At 33.9% G+C, this 14,426-nt stretch overlaps 1 non-coding gene across 1 annotated transcript; it reads left to right on the forward strand.

Moving 5' to 3' along the window:
* Window positions 1-13,787: 13,787 nt before the first annotated feature.
* Window positions 13,788-13,893, forward strand: LOC128292077 (small nucleolar RNA R71). The gene has a single exon (XR_008282062.1). It is a non-coding gene; the product is annotated as a small nucleolar RNA R71 (small nucleolar RNA).
* Window positions 13,894-14,426: the final 533 nt, after the last annotated feature.

The following is a 14,426-nucleotide window of genomic DNA, read 5'->3' on the forward strand; positions in this document are numbered from 1 at the left end:
TTAAGATGATAAATAAAGTAAGATCGAATAAGTGATACGGTATGTACGGAAGGTATGTGAAAATCAAATGAAAGTAAAAATTTGTGAGTTCATATTATATTATATTATGTATACTAAGTAAGTGAATACGTAAAAGATGGTGGATATGTTGTTAAGAAATGAATTCATGTTATAAATGTGTTACTGAATTAGTCTATGGGATGTTTGAGTATATGTGTACTTTCGGTCGAGTTCTGACTTATACATGGATGAAAATGTGGGTTACTGAATATGTGGGTTGATGATGTGAATTATACATGTTAATATGTGCACGATATGTGTTTGAAATGCAATTGTGAATTAAATTAAGTGATTATTGCTTATGAAATCAAGGAAATGAGATATATGTGCATACTTGTAGAAATGTTTATGTATTTGTTTTAAGATAAGAAAATGATTTTATAGATCGATGTGAAATCAATAATGAATTACAATTACTATCGATGAGCTAATGTTTATATGAATATAATTCAATAAGAGGATGTTATCCTAAACTATGATCGGTAGAAATTTTCGGGACGAAAATTTCTTAAGTGGGGAGAGTTGTGATGCTCTAAAGTGACCCTAGTCGGAGAGCGATTTGGGACCGCTAAACCGAGTCACTAAATTATTTGAATATGATATTTATTGTCTAAAATATGTGATTATTAATGTGTGAAAGTTTTAAGCTTCGATTTAGTAAATTGCATGTGAATTTAGTCAATAGGACTTATGTGTGACACTTTTGAAATGTGATAGGTTAATCTATAAGGATCTATTAGTGCATGTAATCAAAGGGGTGGACTTGCATGTCAATTTTCCCCCATTTAATTACTAGTGGCCGGCCATGACAAAGGGTGATGGGCAAAACATGTCATAAAACATGTTGTGTTAATGGTTTATGTTAGAAATGATAAAATAATAATGGGAAGGCAAATGATGACAAAAAAATGTGTGTGGTTGCCCCCTCCATTGCCGTGAATGGAAGAAAGAAAACAAAAGAAAAGAAAAAAATGTTCATCTTCTCCTCCTACCTCTCTCAAGCGAAATTAACCAAGAAATGGAAGAAAGCACACCTAAGGCATTCGGCCATCTTGTGTGGGGGAATTAAGGTATGATATCAAGTGATTCTTTTGGAATTTTGTGAAGTTGAGTTTGTTTTGGTGCTCATAACATGACCCATGTGTTAATTTTTGAGTTTGTGTTGCAAGAAACATTTGGTTATGTCCTTATATGTCAAATTGATGATAAATTTTTATATTTGGTGAATGAATATGGGTTTTGGTCATGGTAGATAACAAAGAATGTGGTTGTTGTTCTTGTTGATTTGGATGAATTTTTGGTGGATAGGTGCTTGAATCAAACAAATGATCATGTGTGTACACTAGGTGCTAGTTGAGAAGAATCGGTCACTATATTGGAGGCCATTGCGAATATGAGTTTAGTTATTGAGAGGGATGAATGTGTTTTGAGTTGATGGAATAAAAGAATGCTTAAAGATGTGTCACAACAAATTATATGTTAAGCTAAGGTTGTTAAATTATCAATCTTTCTTCCTAGCCGAATATGTGTTTATAAAGTTGAGTTGTTAAATAGATTTTGAAGTTAGCCCATGCATTTATTTTTGAATTGAAGAAGAATGATACATTCGACTATGCTTTGATGTGCTTGGATTGTTGTTCATTGAGTAAATGATTGAGGAATGGTTAGAAGAATTTGAATGCTAAACTACTTGATTTGTTTGAAGATATATATATATATATATATATATATATATTCGGCAATGGGATAAAATGTGTATTAAGGTAAGTTTCATGGTGATTATGCTTGTGATGTTGGGTTAATATTCGGCATTGAGTAATGTGGGGTAAGGTGATTAATCGGCTATGAAATTAGCTAAATTGAATAGGTATGTTTAGTGATATGCTTAGTATAATGTATGATCTTATAACTCGGTTTGGTATTGAGATAAAGGTTAGATGTATGATTGGATTTTGGTATGTGTTAAATTGGTCAATCAAAGATTAAATGATATGTGATTGTTAAGTGAATAATATTAGTTAAGTACTTAAGCAAATCTATTGTTTTAATTAAGCTTAAGAGCAAAGAGGATCAAAGTCGGGTTGGGGAAAAGAGAAAGTAAATGAATAGCCGTGGACATCTAATCGTCGACCACTTCCGAGGTAAGTTTTAAGCGATTAAACGTTGAGTAAATTCAATCATAATAGGACATAATGAGTGGATTTAATAAGATATGATGTGGCCATGATATGTCTTAAACTCAAATGGTAAGTTCATAAGTGTTTGGACTTGGAAATTTAAGAGCAAATTGTAATAATTTGCTTGGACAGCAGCAGTAATGTGATTTTAGAAAATCACTATAAATTGTTGATGTGGAATTATAGGCTGAATAAAATATGTAATCAAAGCTTAGTTGGTCTAATTTCTTATAAAATAGACCGTGGAAGCAAAGAAATTTCCTATAAAGAGATATTTAAAGTTGTGTGGGACAGTGTCGAATGACTCGAAATCCCTGTTCTGTTTTTGGAAAATCATTATAATTTGTACAAAAATGGTTATAAGATAAGATTTATATGCTTAGACTCCTTAATGAGTCTAGTTTCAAATGAAATCAAATAGAACACATTATGAATTCTGTACAATGAAAAATTTGATTCGTAGTGAAGAGTGGTCAGATTAGTCAAACAGCGAAACAGGGGAAACTTTAAGAAAAATCTGGTATTGATTGGCCAAACCTAAAATTCTGAAAATTTTATGGATGGAATATATGTGAGTCTATATTCAGGGAAAATTAACGGCAATTGATTTTGAGTTTTGTAGCTCCAGTTATAAATAATTTAGTGACTATTGCTCAGGAAAACAGCTTGTGGTGAATATGTGAATTTGTTGTAAACATTGATCAAACTATTTGAGTTGCTTATAAGCTATGGCTGAATTTGATGTACAAGATAAATATATATATGTGTGATATGTATATGTGGTAAAGCCGAATGGCGAATGTGAAATATATGTGTGATATGTGTATGTGGTAAAGCCGAATGGCTAATGTGAAATATATATAAGATATGTATATGTGGTAAAGTCGAAAGGCTAATGTGAAATACATGTGTGATATGTAGATGTGGTAAAGCCGAATGGCTAATGAGAAATATATGTGTGATATGTGTATGTGGTAAAGCCGAATGGCTAATGTGAAATATATATAAGATATTTATATGTGGTAAAGCCGAATGGCGAATGTGAAATATGTATGAGATATGTATATGTGGTAAAGCCGAATGGCTAATGTGAAATATATGTGTGATATGTATATGTGGTAAAGCCGAATGGCTAATGTGAAATATATTTGTGATATGTATATGTGGTAAAGCCGAATGGCTAATGTGAAATATATATGAGATATGTATATGTCGTAAAGCCGAATGGCGAATGTGAAATATGTATGAGATATGTATATGTGGTAAAGCCGAATGGCTAATGTGAAATATATGTGTTTATGTATATGTGGTAAAGCCGAATGGCTAATGTGAAATATATGTGTGATATGTATATGTGGTAAAGCCGAATGGCTAATGTGAAATATATATGACATATGTATATGTCATAAAGCTGAATGGCGAATGTGAAATATGTATGAGATATGTATATGTGGTAAAGCCGAATGGGTAATGTGAAATATATGTGTGATACGTATATGTGGTAAAGCCAAATGGCTAATGTGAAATATATGTGTGATATGTATATGTGGTAAGGCCGAATGGCTAATGTGAAATATATATGAGATATGTATATGTTGTAAAGCCGAATGGCGAATGTCAAATATGTATGAGATAAGAATATGTGGTAAAGCCGAATGGCTAATGTGAGTGTTGTAACATGCGATTAAATGTACATGAAACTTGGAGATTATGTCCGGGTAAGACCCGATGACTACGTATGGAGATTATGTCCGGGTAAGGCCCGATGACTACGTGTGTAGATTACGTCCGGGTAAGACCCGATGACTACATGTGGAGATTATGTCCGGGTAAGACTTCGTAATAAGAATTGCTTATAAATATATTCAATGCGAAAGGTTAAACAGGTATGTACTCCAAGTTTATATATGATGCATACGAGAGCAATCTATGGGACTATTCCTATGATTATGTGACATCGGATTAGTGTGAGAGGTTATGTGAAATCATACGATATATATATGTCACATGAGCTCACTTTTATGTGAGAGTTTATCTGCCTATTGTATATGATCAGATGTGCATATTCGGTAAAGGGATGGTATGCCCGAAGGAAGAGTGAAATAAAAATACGAACAACTATGTTATAATTTGATTGTTATCTGTTGACACTGCTTAAAACTTACTAAGCGTTGTAATGCTTACTCCGTTTACTTTGTTTCCTCCGTCTTATAGGTCTCATTCTGAAGCTACTGTGCTCGGGGATCGTCAAAGAACTAGTCACACTATCACTATCCACCGCTTGTTACTGCTATGTTTAGAACTATTTTATGGCATGTATAGAATAGACTAGTGGCGTAAGAATATTTTTGGTTAATGTATATAAGCCATGCGAAAATGGCATCTTTTAATGTTTACTTAGTGAAGTTTAAATTTTACCTTTGGTCGTGCTTAGTACTTATTTAAATGAACGATCTTTAATTCAAGAAAAGTTCAAAATTTTACTGTTCTGACGTGAGTTACAAGTCCGGTAATGCCCCTTACCTATTCTGGCGACGGTTACGGGATAGGGGTGTTACATTTCACACATTGACCTAATATATATCATGATCATAAATATAGATATAACATTTATTCACTTATGTATCACATTATACACTTATGATTCAATTCAAATCATACTCACATATAAGTATATAATACGTACCTTGCCAACTTATCATATTGAACGTATTCATTTGTCATTCTAACACAAGGTATCTTAGTTATATACTTTTATCAAATCACTGGCATTCAGCCTACTAGGTTTTAAACCCGAATTCACTCACTGGCATTTCACCTGCTAGGCTCGAAGCCGGATATCATTTCACCAGCATTATAGCCTGCTAGTCTCGAACGCCCGAATAGTATCACACCGGCATTATAGCCTGCTAGGCTCAAAGGCCCAAATAGTAACTCACCGGCATTATAACCTTCTAGGCTCAAAAGCCCGAATAGTATCTCACCGGCATTATAGCCTGCTAGGCTCAAACGCCTGAATAGTATATCACCGGCATTATAGCCTGCTAGGCTCAAAGGCCCGAATAGTACTGTACGATATTCAATTCAACAAGTTTCATATAACACAATCACACCAAATTAGGTTCAAGCATCATTCGAATATATCATCCTACATTTTATTCACGTTTATTTCATTTCATCACTCACATTTATCATTTGATAGTTTACACATAACATCTTACTCATATTCATCTAACATTATCATTTGATCATAAAAGCCATTCACATTTTACTTCCATTACAATTGCCATTCGGCCATATACATAAATGACAAGTAATACTTAATTCTCATAATCTGTCATGTCATTATCGAATATTATTTATATTTAACTACTTAAAACTTATCTCGAATATTTTCGAACAGTCTTGGATCGGCTATTCAACTATTTTCTCTTTTCCCTTGTCCAACCTTGGTTCTCTATGCTCTTGAGCTAATTCAAACAAAATTTAATTTTTTAAGGTCCCATCAAGCTAGCTTATAGTCAAATATTCATTGTATACTTATCTCACATACACAAACACAAAACTCATAAGGCTTATCATATTTTCATATATATATATATATATATATATATCTTTACCATATAGCCGAATATATATATAGCTCATCAATTAGGTATTTATTTACATTTCCCTTTTAACAAATATTAACCAACTAGACCATGCATTAGCCATTGACACATTCGGTCATTAAAGCAATAACCTCTTAACATTCAAGCATTTTATACCAAAATTTCTCCCAAGGCCGAATTCATCTACAACCTTTGGTACATATGCAAAGTTTATATTAATTTATATACACAACATTAACCTAGTATCAATTAACTAAGTACTTTAAAATTTTCTTTAATTAAGTAACTTATTCGGAAATAATAAGGGCTTTAACCTGAAATATTAAGAGCAAATTTAACGAGAAATATTAAGAGCAAATTTAACCGGAATTATTAAGAACAAATTTGACCAGAATTATTAAGAGCAAATTTAACTGGAATTATTAAGAACAAATTAACAAGCTTAACTAAGCAAACATTCAGCAATGACAATGGCAATTTAACAAACCTTAAATCCAACTTATAATTGTGCATATCACATTCAAAGCATCCACTCCATTCTACCATTTTAAAACACAAACATTACTCAAATATTATCTAAGTTCACATTCGGCAATTTCACAAATACACAAGCCAATTTTCCTATCATCTAAACTACCTATATGTACATTAAACTATCTCAAATCTCAACCATTCACAATTATTCATTAAAACATAAAAACAACAACCATTCCCTTCAAAATCTTCCATAGCCGAATACTCAAATCACTACCCAATTCAAAATTTTGACATGGGCTAAGTAAGGGACTTAGTAACTTGGTTAAAATATGCTACAATTTCAAAAACTAACATGAATTTCTTACCTTAATTCCAACTCAAAAGTGACCGAATGTAGTTTGAGTTTCTTTTCCTCTCCTAATTTTGGCTATGAAGAACAAAGATGAACAAGCTTTTTCCTTTACCTCATTTTTGTTCTTTTATTTATCTTTATTTTATGATAATAAAGCCATCAAATTTAATAATGCTAATTTAAAAAGCATATTTTATTTATCACCATCATTATGGCCAGCCACTACTCATTAAAGTGGTAAATTTGACATGAAAATCCACCTATTTAACACCATAAATTATTTGGCCACCGCAAAATTAACCTATCACATTTTCAAAAAATTTCACACAACTCCTATTTAATAATTTCACTCACAAATGACAAAATCAAAGCATGAAATTTTCACACATGCACTTTCACATATAATAAGCACAAAATATAACATCTAATTATTTTTATGACTCGATTTTGTGGCCCCAAAACCACTTTTCGACTAGGGTCAAATTAGGGCTGTCACACAATTTCTTACTATGTACTAAATTTTCAAAAATATAAGAATTAGTGGACCTGGGGTCAATTAATACAATAACATCAGTATCCTAAAGTAAGAAAGTGCCAGTGATCACATCAGGGGATGATGCCTCCTCACGAGCTCGTATAGCATACGTTTTGGCAGGTGTTCTTATTTTTGACCTTGTAGCTAAATCTTTTATCATGCCTTTGCTACTAGTCCCACCTCCAACATTTTGCGACGATCTACCTCTGCTACCAACATTACTCTGCCTGACACTCAAAACTTTCTCCTCTTCTATTTTCTCGGGACAATCTTTGATAAAATGTTCTTTGGAGCCACATCTGAAACAAGCTCAAATCTTTCCCCAACATTCTCTGGGATGTCATTTACCACAATGTCGACACTCAGGTCTATTTGGTCTTACATTTCCCACACTTGACATCGAAATAGTTCGAGCTCTAGAACCCAGATTCAATTTTTCCTTGTCTAGATAAGAATACCCTGCTGAAATTGTCTTTCGAGGATTTGTTTCTTTGAGTCTTTTTGATTGGGACTGAAATGACTTATTCATCGATCTTTTCCTTTGATCCCAAGCCTCGATATCAGCTTTTCTCTTTTCTTTATTCAATTCCTCAGCGTTACAAGCTCTGTCAACCAATACCACCATTTCTTTTAATTCTAGAATTCCCACTAATACCTTGATGTTTTCATTAAGTCCGTCTTCAAACCTTCTGCACATCATTGCTTCGGTAGAAACACATTCTTGTGCATATTTATTGAGCCTAACAAACTCGCGTTCGTATTCTGCCACCGTCATCTTTCCTTGTTTCAATTCAAGAAATTCCTTCTGTTTCTGATCGATAAATCGCTGATTAATATATTTCTTCCGAAATTCTTCCAAGAAGAAATCCCAGGTTACTTTTTCCTTTGAAACTACGGATATCAAAGTCTTCCACCACTGATAGGTTGAATCTTTCAGTAATGACACTGCATATTTTAAACACTCCTCAAGTGTGCAAGATAATTCATCAAATATACGCATAATATTTTCAAGCCAGAACTCTGCTTTTTCTGGATCATCATCAATGTTTTCTCTAAGTTCTTCAGCCCCTTATTTACGAAGCTTATCTATCGAAAGTCTTCTCAATCGTACAATATCAATACTTTGGGAGCTGCGGGGATAGGTTGTGGTATAGGTGGGGGAGGAGGAGGTTGAACATTAGGATTTGCTCTAATAAAATTAGTATACTAGTCATTCATCATTTGAAGGAAAGCATTCCTAGCTTCGTCTTCTTGTCCCGATGTCTCATGTCTACTTTCTACAAGCGCAGTCCCTTGCGCAGTAGCTGACGCATTACTTTTAGCATCATCAGACGCTGCTCGATCAAGATCCATTACTAAAGAAAACAAAACACAGTTTAGTAATGTCGGAAGTCACCACACTATCACAATTATTTATGGCATGTATAGATAGACTTTACCACTCGCTATACTAGTCCAAGAACTGACTAAACTACAGCTCTGATACCACTAAAATGTAACACTCCATACCCGTGTTCAATACTAGAACAGAATATGAGTATTACTAGAACAGCGTACGTATAATTATAGCAAATCAAGACATAAAATGATTATCTAAATTTAAATCAGTCAATTGATCACTCATCTTTTTCTAAAAAAAATTAAATTCACATATATCATAAACTTATAATGTAACTAACATTAGATCATACCGATAACAAAATACGAATGAAATATCTAACATTAGAATTCAACTTTTAAAGTAATAATACTAAAATTTATAACAAAATACTCAAGCCTTCTATACATGTCATATGTCCAAAATGTGTTTACAAATACCAAAAGCAAGGATGAATAGCGTTGGTGAGCTGCCGACAAGTTTTCCCTGAATCACGAGAAAACTTGATTTCACTATAACTGTGTATCAATATGTGTAATCATGGTATATCCACTTTGCACCACGTTACATGTAAAACCGTGGTATATCCACTTAGCACCACGTTTTTCATTCTGAATGTTCAACCGAGATTTCCTCATTTAATCTCAATTCATCAACCACAAATCACCGTTTGTGTCCATTAATTGAACAATACTAAAACTTATTTCACATGTCACAAAATAAAATATTATAACATAATAAAACAATACATTATTTACATATAAACTTACCTCGGTGCAAAATAAAGAAATTTTGCAATTTTATCCACAATCTTTTCCTTTCCTCGATTAAGGTTGATTCCACGTCTTTCTTGATTATGGAGCTTGGAAGCTTGAAACAAACCCTAGCTATGGAGAATCCTTGAAATTTCGTCCTAATGAAAAATATGGACATATTTTGCCATCTTTTTCCTTTTTTTTAATCTTTTAATTACCAAATGACTAAAATACCCTTCATTAAAAACTTTGGTTATTTCTACCTATGTATGTCCATTTTTGTCCATGAAAACCTAATGGTATAATTACCATTTAAGGACCTTTACTTCAATTATGCTCTTCAATTAAATCCTTTAACATCTAGAACTCATGTTTATCAACTTTTGCAATTAAGTCCTAATAGGCAAATTAGACATGCAATTCATGAAATTTTCTATTGATATTCTAACACATGCATTCTAATTACTCGATAAATTATAAAAATTAATTGAAATAAATTTTTCTACTTTATAATTGTGGTTTCAAAACCACTATTTCGTTTAGGCCCTAATTCGGCCTATCACATGTCTCTTGGTATTGAATTTGAAAACAAGTCAGTATGCTCCACCCGGCCTCACATATGGGCGTGTGACTTGGCCATATGGCATAAGTTCGTATACCCTATAGGTTTGGCATGGCCTAGCACACGGCTTGGCATAGGGGCGCGTGTGGCCATTTTTAGAGCACACGGGCTAGCCACACGGGTAGGTGTTTTGGCCATGTGACCCAAGTCAGAGAGTTACACGGGGTCGGACACGAGCTGGGACACGACCATGTGCTCTTATTTCGAATGTCTACACGGGTGTGTCTGGTGGCCGTGTGAGACATACGGCTTGGGCACAAGAGTGTGTGTCCCCTGTTTTGAGGAAAATTTTCTAAGTTTTGTAAAAGTTTTATAAATTATTGGTTTAGTCCTGAACCACTCTCAAAGCTTGTTTAGGGCCTCACAGGCTCATATTAGGGACAATTTGATTGAGATTGAATGACGAATGGTTGAATTGAGAAAATGTATGCTAAATGAATGTTTAATTGTCTTGTGAGTTCGGTGTAATGCTCAGTAACCCTATTCCAACGATGAATACGGATGAAGGGTGTTACATGTAATGCCTCAACAATTCGGTGTATGCTCCATTGTGATTGTCACGGTAGAAAAATGTTGTGACATGCTAAATTCCCTGACCTATTCAAGAAAAAAAAGAGAAAATTTGGAATAATAATAAATAATTGATGTTAGGTGGCAAATGAACTAAGTGGGTTAGAAGATATTTGCTATACAACGGAAGAGGAAAGCGGATGAGTATTTAGGAGATTTTGTTTTTTAAGATGTTTCTGCATTACCTTTTCTAGACAAATTTTAGCAATTCGAACAAACTTTAGGACAGAGAAAATTGTTGAAAACTAAGATATACATTGTTTTTTAGACAGTTATGCAGTATGAAAGGGTTTCAAGCTAGGAAAAATATTTGCATTAGTACATAAAGGAGTGAAGTTTTACTGGGGCAAAGTGCAAATGATATGCCAGCACGAGTATCGCAGCAATGCCGGGAAGACTGATTCAAATGTTTCACGCGTAGCTGTTTTAGTTTGAAATTTAAACTTGTACTAGATAAATAACCCTACAAAAGATGAGAAGATTAACACAAACTGATTGATTGAACTCTATCTATAAAAGGGCGATAAAGGGAACCTCAAAAGGCATCCCAAAGAGAAGTAGAAGAGTAAGAGATCTCAAGTGGAAGTGAAAGTCATCCTCTCAATCAACACAAGACTGTGCTGCTGAAGTCTGGACCAGCGAAAGCTATTTTCTCGACGTTCTTCTATTATTTCCTTAGTGCTCTTGTGAACTTATTTGGTTGTAAACAATGGTGATGGTTTAGAATTATATTTTCCATCCGATGATTTAAATCTTATTGAGTTAGAGATATTTTGATGATACTTAACTATTTTAAGTTTCTATCGTATAAATCTAATTATTTTACTGCCCATTCAATTATTTAAGGTTAGATTACTTAACTAATATTGGATGGCATAAGCAATATTCAAATGATATTTGTGTCATAAAGAAGGAATTATACAGGTTATTGTAATAGGACCCTGTATTAGCTGGGATAGTGACTTAAGGTTTCGCCCTTGAAAGAAGCAGGGCACTCTAGGACTTTTATGCACAGTAAGTTAATCAATACTTTGTCACGACATTAGTGCTAGTAAGGTTGATTCTGAGTAATCCTAACCTTCCACATAAATATCCCAGACACTATACTTGATTCTCTGTCGAAATATCTTCGCCTTAAAATTTTTAGTTGATTAATTTTTTTCATTATACATTATTCACATAATAGTTCCCATATTTACATTTTTGTTATCACCTTTACCATAACAATTCCAATTATTTACCAATCATCGCATATTTACCTTAGTTTTTGCCATAACATTTCCTTCAATCATTTTACTATGGCATTAACTTAGCCCTATTAAGTTAACTTGACCAATTTGTGCCTCAATCCGGTCCTCGTAGGGACGATACTCACTTACCTCTTTATTGCTTGAATCGACGTGTATACTTGCACAAAAATCGCACACCATTTTACACACGACAAATATACATAGAATTAAAATTCAATTAAGAATGTCAAGTTTTGCTGCCGAATTCATCCATCAGCTCAATGTGTGCCCATGGATGCTCTTCTTGTTTTGTTTATATCAATGTTCGTCTAGCATCCATAATGCTACTCTACCTTCCTTCGCTTGTCTCATTCTTTAAACTTTTTTTCTATCTACATTGATTAGAGAAAACACTTCCCATGGCTTAAGGTAATTAGAGATTTTTACAGATATTCCAAAGCATTGTTTTCCTAATTCCTCACTATTTGCCTTATTCTGTTGGTGACCACATTTAAAATTTTTTGTCTCACCATTGATCCTCATTGTTAATTCATTTTTTTCTTAATCAATGGTTGACCTTAACGTTGCTAGAAGCGTCTTCCCAACAGAATGGGTATTTCTCGATTATCTTCAAAATCTTGAATAATAAAATCAGTCGAGATGATAAAGCTTCTCACTTTAACCAGCACATCTTCAATTACACCTTTCAGTTGTACTGAAGACCTATCAACTAATTGCAGTGTGATTTGAGTACTTTTAATCTCCCCTAACTTGAGTTTTACATAAATAGATAAGGGCATTAAATTAATATTGGTTCCTAAATCACATATGAATGTCCCCTATCTCTATAGGTATTGTAAAACTCCCTGGGTCTTTTAGTTTTGGAGGCATCTATTTGTATATAATCGCACTACATGAGGCACTTACATTAACTTACTATTCTATTTTTGTTTTCCTATGTCTGGACATAATTTTTTTTAAATATTTGGCCTATTTAGGAGCTTTTTCAATTAAATCAATTAGAGGCAAGTTTCAATTAAATCTCGTCTTTGTTTTTCTTCTACCTATGAAGGGAATTGTATCCTTGTAAGTGTAGGCTCCTTAATTAGCTTGACTTCCGGTTCAACTACCGATTCAACTTCCTTTTTTGGTTCTGGTTTTGTCACAGTTTCTTGTGGATTTTCTTAAAGATCCTCAAAATATTCTTTCTTCTCCTCATGAGCTGGTCTTTCCAGGCTACTTAGTACTTTACCTGAACGGAGTGCGATTACTTTCACATGCTTCTTCAGCTCTCTTCGAGGATTATTTTCTGTGTTGCTTAGAATTCCAGTGCCAATTTTTCTTTTGATGTCTCCCATCATGGTCATCAATTGCCTCATCTGATCTTCTAGCTTAGGCAATGTTTCCATAGTGTTAGTTGACTCAAACTGTACTTGTTTTACTTCAATCCTCATTGACTGGATCTCTCCCTCGATTCGATCCAAGCGTTGACCACATACAATATGGTCATTTGGGTTGGTCATTTACTGAGGCTTCTACAAATAAAAAGGTTGATAATTAGTATTTTTTAATTGGTTATGCACTGTTACCTCATTCTTAATTTTTCCACATCTCATGTTTGGGTGATCTCTCCAACCAGGATTATAAATGTTCAAATACGGGCTTCCACCCCTATTCTTGACATACTTAACATCCTCAGTTAGTTATTGATGTAATGAAAAAGAGGTTTGTTTCCTCCACATGTAGATGATGTACTAGATGAGGACTCTATTTGGTTGAGTCTATCCACAATTTGTTGGTATCTATCATCCTCCTAGACAACTTTTACCATAGATGATTTCTGGCAATATGTATAGCGTCCGGTTTGCCACTAGCAGGAATTGATCGCAATGTTTTCTATCAACTCATATGTATTTTTATATATTCTGTTCATTAAGGCTCCTCCTACAGCTCCATCTAGTCTTGAACGTGCATGCACATCCAACCCATTATAAAACATTTGCAACTTCAGCTACTCGGGCAATCCATAATGTGGGCATCTTTGTATTAGCTTTTTAAAATGCTCCCAAGCTCCGTGAAAGCTCTCTTCTTCTAATTATTTGAACGTTGCGATCTCTCTTCTCAATTGGACCATCTTGGTAATAGGGAAAAACTTTTGTAGAAATTTTCCTGCAATTTAATCCAATGTCATGATAGATCTTGGTGCCTACGAATCTAACCAAGAAAAGGAATTATCAATTAAGGAGAAAAGGAACAGTCAAAGAAGAATAGTGCCATCAGTGACCCCATTGCATTTAAATGTATCACAAAGCTGAAAGAACCGTTTTAAATGCTAATTTGGGTCCTTCGTCATTGTGCCTCTAAACTGCAAATTATTTTGGATCATCTGGATCATGGTTAGTTTATTTCAAAATTGTTAGCCATGATGGTTGGCCTTGTGATGCTTCCTTGAACCATATCTAGGTTTGGTAGCACGTAATCCCTTAGGGTTCTTTAGTTTCGCACCATATGTATATTTTTAGGTAGCTACTATGGTGGTAGTGGTGGTAAGTCTTATAGGTTATTCTTGTTAATCTCATCAAATAGCGGGTTATAGTGTGGTAAATTCCCTACAGCAGGTGGTTGATTTGGCATCCACTATTACTGCTGTTGTTGTCGAC

This window comes from Gossypium arboreum, chromosome 4 (genome assembly GCF_025698485.1).
Source record: "Gossypium arboreum isolate Shixiya-1 chromosome 4, ASM2569848v2, whole genome shotgun sequence".
NCBI lineage: Eukaryota > Viridiplantae > Streptophyta > Magnoliopsida > Malvales > Malvaceae > Gossypium > Gossypium arboreum.